Source organism: Electrophorus electricus, unplaced genomic scaffold, assembly GCF_041902795.1.
Source record: "Electrophorus electricus isolate QZ-2024a unplaced genomic scaffold, ASM4190279v1 Scaffold103, whole genome shotgun sequence".
NCBI lineage: Eukaryota > Metazoa > Chordata > Actinopteri > Gymnotiformes > Gymnotidae > Electrophorus > Electrophorus electricus.
Genome location: NW_027658385.1, coordinates 1 through 6422, shown reverse-complemented (window position 1 = coordinate 6422; position 6422 = coordinate 1). Strand labels below are relative to the sequence as shown.

The window sequence follows — 6422 nt, the reverse complement described above, 5'->3', positions numbered from 1 at the left end:
AGTATCATAGATCCTCTTTGCTGACACATCAGTGATGTCATTGTGACTGAGGTTGAAATTAGACGGATTATAATTACCACATTGTTCAGGATTGCCAAACACACCTCCCTCTACTAAATCACCGTGTAGTAGTACAAACACCTGTAGATTTATATATCAATTAATTAAATTAATGAACGAATGAATGAATAAACGAATGACTGAATTAGCAAATGAATGAATAAGCAAAGAAATAAATAGTATATTTGTGTCATTAATGGCCAGATAATTATGCATTTTGACATTTTAAACAAAATATCATTTCTTTCAGTTCTTGTACACATGACTTGTTATCTATCAGGCATGAAACTGTAAATCATAAAGAGTCTGTTATGCCTTATTTCTCTTTTTAATGAGAACATGTGTTTCTACAAGCAGTCTGGATATGCTGTAGACCACAGAGGTCCATCCTGCCAAGTACAGGCAGTGATCAGTGAACCAGGCAGCCAGTGAGAGAGGTCATCATTTCCAAATAAAATCACCAAGAAAATCAAGCTTTTTGCTGTTTGCTTTTGAAAAAATTAAGTCCTTGAAGGAACACAGGATATGACTGAATGAGCAAAGTTACATTTATATAGAGCCTTTCAAGGAACATACAATGATTTACAATGAACACACACAGCTTCTATGTTCAGTCACATGCCGGATTTTGTGTTAAATTGTGAGAAAAAGAGTAAAATGTGTTATATCTATGTTAGTGTTCACTGTGGACTCAACAATCAAGACTCTCTACACATCCCTCCTCCCGCTTGTCCACTCACTCCAGGATGTGGGCTTTGTGCTGGTGTGGGAACAGCAGCTGCGGGCAGTGGTCAGTGAGCTGACAGTGGCTAAGGTCCAGTTCTGACAGCCCTTCAGAATGTTCCAGAAACAGCGCCAGTGACCTACAGGCCTGCTGGTCCAGCCGGGTCTGAGTGAGGTCCACCATCTTACCCAGAGCCCGGGAGGGAGCCACAGCGCATCTCACACACTCCATATCAGTCCCCACACAGAGAAGAGACAGGAACTGGAGCAGCATGGCTTTATTGCAGCTGAACACACTCAACATTCACCAACATGTAGAGTCACAAAACACTAACACACTCACATAACTACTAACATTAATGCTATTTACACACATTTTGTTTCAAATGATAAAATTCTTTCCCCTTTTCCAGAATGTTTCCCTAGTTTGTGTGGTGTTGAGTCAGTGGCTTACTGAAGGGTGACTGTGTGTAAAATGGGGAAGAGTTGCCATCACAGCCGTGTAGAGTGAGCTGTGTGTGTGTGTGTGTGTGTGTGTGTGTGTGTGAGAGAGAGCTTGCTCTCTGGATGACCATGGAGACGACTCTGCAGTCCTCAGTGCTCAGAGTCAGTGTGTGTGTCTGTTTGTCTGCTGTGAGTTCCAGAGCAGAGCAGCAGGAGAAATCCACTCTGTGCTGCAGAGCGAAGAGCAGATCTGCTGCTGCTGCCCCCTGCTGTAGTTCAGAGACACTGTAGCAGTGGAGGAGCCTCAGCAACAGCAGCCTGTCAACAAGGAGAAAACAAAACACACACAGACAGTGGCAGGGCAGTTAATTTCAGATTAATATAAATATTTCACCTAAATTTAGCAATTTCCTCCAGAAAGTCATTTTATTCTGTCCTAACACACCTGAGGTAAATATCCATGGATATTGCTGATTACCTGACAGGAGTCTCAATAAAACCTAAATGATACTGGCGCAAAATGACTTTTGAGGAAACTCGTGAAAAACACATAAACATACATAAACGTTTATATAACACTCCCTAAACAGACCAGTTATGTTTTAAAATTCTGATTGTAAGAAAAGTTCAAGCCTGAGACGGGAGACATGTTAGAGCAGTGGCTCAATGCTCTCCAGCTCCGCCTTTGGTATGGAGGTGAAAAGCAGGCTGAGAGAGACTGCTGTGCAGTGCTGGAGGGTGAAACACAGGGCAGCACAGTGGACAGAGTCCACCTCTCTGCTGTTCAGGTTGATGCAGTTCTTTGCTGAACTCAACAAGCTGGACACACAGTGAGCAGAGCCAGTCTGATAGATCTCTCTGATGATGGACAGTACAAAGCTGGAGCTCAGCCTGGGGAGAAGACACACACACACACACACAGACACACATTTCCAGGTCTCATGCTGTACAGTATAATTAAAGTGTTTGGACTGTTACAAACTGTGTGAAGAATCTGAGCCACGCAACACATGACTGTATTCTCTCACCTTCTGTTCTGAAGTCTGGCCAGTACAGGCAGAAGGTCTCTGGGGTTTTGCTGCTTAATGTTGGGGATGTGTAGTGCTCCCATGAGCTGGTCGAAGCTCGTCTACTTTGCCGTAACGTCACCCATTTGCCTTGCTGTCTGGATGCGCACTTCTGGTGCTAGAGTCTTCTCTGTCAGACTAGCAATTCATCTACACTTCTCACAGATAAAACTGCCACTAATGATGAAGAATAAACATGCTGCATTCAGTGCTCTGAAGCAGAACATAAGTCATGATGAAAAAGCAAAATGTTAACATTACTTATGTTTGTGGTAGTTCCTTAGATATAGTTTGTGATGATAAAGTAGTTTTCTATGGAAGTTGCCAGTTTCCAGGTAGAAAGTAATTAAATCCAGCGAAAAATTTGTTAAACAGATAGAGAGCAGTAAGAGCTAGTATGCTGAAACAGTTTCAAAAACAGGAAGCTTCTTTATGAAGGAAAGAGGTTCTTATGAACCTCAGCATTTTGACAGCAAGTATTAGCCATGGCTATAAAACCATGTGAATAATTCAGTTATGGGATTAATCCACAAAATAGCACATCAAATCTAATTATTTGGCCAGTACAGGGTTATGTAATATTTCTTCATCTCAGCAAAATGCAATAGCTTGACTTCCTTAACTGATTAATAATTAAAAAAATATCTTTCTTGACTATAAGAATATAGCTTACCCATTAGAAAGATTAAACATCCAGTCAGTGTGTTTCCTGGCATGTTAATGTAAAAGGCAGCTCCTAGTGGATTTGGGGAAAGATTAGTAAAAGATTTCAAGTATCTGCAAAACAGAAAACTGCCTATTCAACAGGCATGAATGATGTGCTAGAGAAGTAGTTGTGTTATTTGCATAGCCTAATTAATATGCATGCAGATCATGTTCTATAGTACCTATATTGTTATATTAAAATTTCACTATTGCTTTTGTGCTTTACAATTGTTACACATAATTGCCACACCCGATACAAGGATAGGAATTCCAATTTATTCATACTGGACAGAAGAATCATTAATGGCTGCTGAGTGAAGCACTTTCATTGAAAATTCATCCAATTATTTATTTATTTATTTATTTATTGTAACCAGAAACAGGGCACATCAGCCAGGAATACATTCCAGCTCTGTTTTAGAACACTGGCTGTGATTCATTACATTTTGGCAATTGTGAAAAAAACTAGATGATACTTCTAAAAGTAATTGTATTTGCACTTTATTTACACAGTTACATGAACAACACTGGTAGCATAGTCAACAGGCTTGATGGTTTTCCAGTGCACGACACTGTGATACCAGGGCTGGCCCAAGCCTGTGTGGGGCCCTATGAAGAAATCTGAGCTACCACTGACATAACATAGGTAAAAAAACAAATAGAAATAAATACATGGTCTTTGGCACCCTCTTGGTGGCCTTAGCAGGCTCTCATTTTGCTTATATGGCGGGACAATTGTTCTGCTGTTATCCTATCTATCGAGCAGTCCTACCTAGATTTAGTGCACTTATGTACATTACCCTTAGTCCAGGTTTCTGGTGTTTATTTTAGATGCATTTTTGGTTGTATATATTATAATTAGGCTACTGTGAACAATTGTATACCATATAGCTACAGCACCTGTACTTCACACACATGTAGTAATCGGATCTAGAAAGTTGCCAACCCTATTAAAATATTAGGTTTATAGTATAATATTTGAATTAAACAGACAAAGCGTTAATCACAATCATTTGCATGATGATTAAATCTTGAACCAAAAATGTATCAGAGAGCTCTAGTGTTTTTTAGAGACACACACCCAATAAAATTGTGCTTGACCATTTCTTGCCCTCTATATCATTCTCTGCAGTTTACTGAGAAAGACCTGACACTGGGTAATGCCGTTGTCTATTCGAAGGCCAAAACAACAACAATCTTGGTTATCAAAGACTCACTCCACCCTGACCACAGCCTCTTCTTTTAGAAGCCATGAGAAAACCACCATCGCAGCTTGAGAGCACAAATCTAGCCTCTTAAGAGGTGTTATGTTCCACAGGCAGTTCGATATCTCAATGCACTCCACATGAAAGCAATTTTCTTTCCATGAGTGCAAATTGCACTTTTAATGCCTGATATTTCAGCCACTCATTTCTTTCACTACATGACAAAACTCTCGAAACTTTTCTGCAAAAGCACTGAATGTTATTCTAACCTTTTATGGCCTTTCTCCATTCATGTACACAAAGTCCAGTATGATTCCAAATGTCATCAAAAGATATATCTGTTTGTAGCTGAACAACTTATGCAATGTGATCTTTCTTCTTTGTGTCAAATGAACTTAACAATTGAAACATCCAAAACTGGCTGTGTTTCTTGCCAACATACTGGTGTTTGGACATGTGGGATTACTTGCGCGTCACTTTCAATAGTTCAATTGGTAGAGTAGAAGTTAAAACTGTCATCCTTAGGCTGTCGGTTCAACTCCGACTCCCACAAACTTTATGTTTTAATGCAGAATCTGTCATTTTATATGAGCAAAAAAAGAGGTTTTCCCTGACCGGGAATCGAACCCGGGCCGCGGCGGTGAGAGCACCGAATCCTAACCACTAGACAACCAGGGACAAAGCTATACAGTCTGCACTCCTACTATTCTGACAATGTTTGGATGCATACTGGAATTGGTATGCATGAGTGGAAAAAGGCCATAAAGCGAGTTATTCATCTTTCTCTTTGTTCTGCAAAAAAATGAAGTTTGCAAGAGTCAGGGCTCTTTTTTACCATCTGCGAAAAGAGGGAACGCTGGTGTCACTAACACATGGAAAGAGCTGTTATATATTCCCCATTTGTCTCCTTAATGTTTCTGAAATTTTAGCCACTCATTTCTCTCTCTACATGAAAACACTCTAGAAAATTTTCTCCAAAAAGTACGGAATGTTATTCTAAGTACTCGGAAAATAGTCTTTTCCTCCCCCTTCTGACGCGTGAACTTATAGACGCCCTTGATTGCACGGTGTCTCTGTAATTAACAAGGGAGAGAGTGTATGCCACTCTCTCTCTCTCCCTAAGAGTACAGCCAATTATGCTCTTTTAGACTCCCGGCCACAAATGGCTGTGACACCATCAGTTTCAAAGTTAAACACAACTCCTATAGTACTAATAAAAGCTTCACACTCACCTCAGCTGGGACATGGCAGACACTGAAGGAAACTCCTCACTTCACTCTCTTCATCTGTCCAGTCATTAAGCTCCACTGGTTTCTTCACTGTTTGGAGTTTCAGCACTTCTAGCACTTTTAATATTAGAATAGAATCCCTTTATTTACTAAAGGTACACAGAAATGTACACAGGTACACAGAAACTTATTGTATGTAAGAGTGCAATAGTTCAAAGCTGTATTAGTGCAGATAAATACAACTACAGTGCCATTGCAGCTTTTAATGCTGTTTCAGTATCAGGGTCTTCAGGAAGGCTCCACCTGGCAACCCTGAAGTGCCTTGCAATGCTTAAAACTACACACACACACACACACACACACACACAAACAAACACAAACACTCAACAAGGTGAGTTCTGCTTATTTGTTATTGGATATTTGTTAAGAAGGCTGATCGCCATTTAAAATTAGATTCTACACACTGTAATTGTTACACTGGTGAGTTTGAGGTAGAGATGCACTTTCATTAATACTGCTTACACTGTGTTTCTTTACAACACGCATGGACGTGTTGAAGCATCTCATATGCATGGAACACTACTACTCAGAGCATTGGAAGGTTGAAAACAGAAGCTATCTGGCTCACACAATGTTTTAAATGTGCCAAGGGAAATTCCAAGTGTGGCCATCCTTGAGTGGAGTGGAAGATAAATATGTTTTTTTGTATTTCAAAGCAGCTGTAAGAGTATAACAGGCAGTTTAGAACATGTCAGTCCCTCCATGTAATTTGAGAGAAAATATCCTATGAAGATTGGACCAAGATTCCTGCCGAGTATTTTCAGCACATAGTGGAAACTATGCCAGAAAGAATTGCTGCAGTTCTGGAGGCCAAAGAAGGTCCAACATGCTATTAAATGGGTGTACTTAAGCCCACTGTGTCCTATAATAGGATGTTGCTGGAATGTATGTGGATGTTGTTGAAATGGCCGCAGAGTTGCGGCAGCAGT

General features: G+C 40.2%; 1 non-coding gene across 1 annotated transcript; it reads right to left on the bottom strand.

Annotated features, from left to right (window-relative positions):
* Positions 1-4810: 4810 nt before the first annotated feature.
* On the bottom strand, positions 4811-4882 carry trnae-cuc (transfer RNA glutamic acid (anticodon CUC)). The gene has a single exon. It is a non-coding gene; the product is annotated as a tRNA-Glu (tRNA).
* Between the last annotated feature and the right edge of the window lie 1540 nt (positions 4883-6422).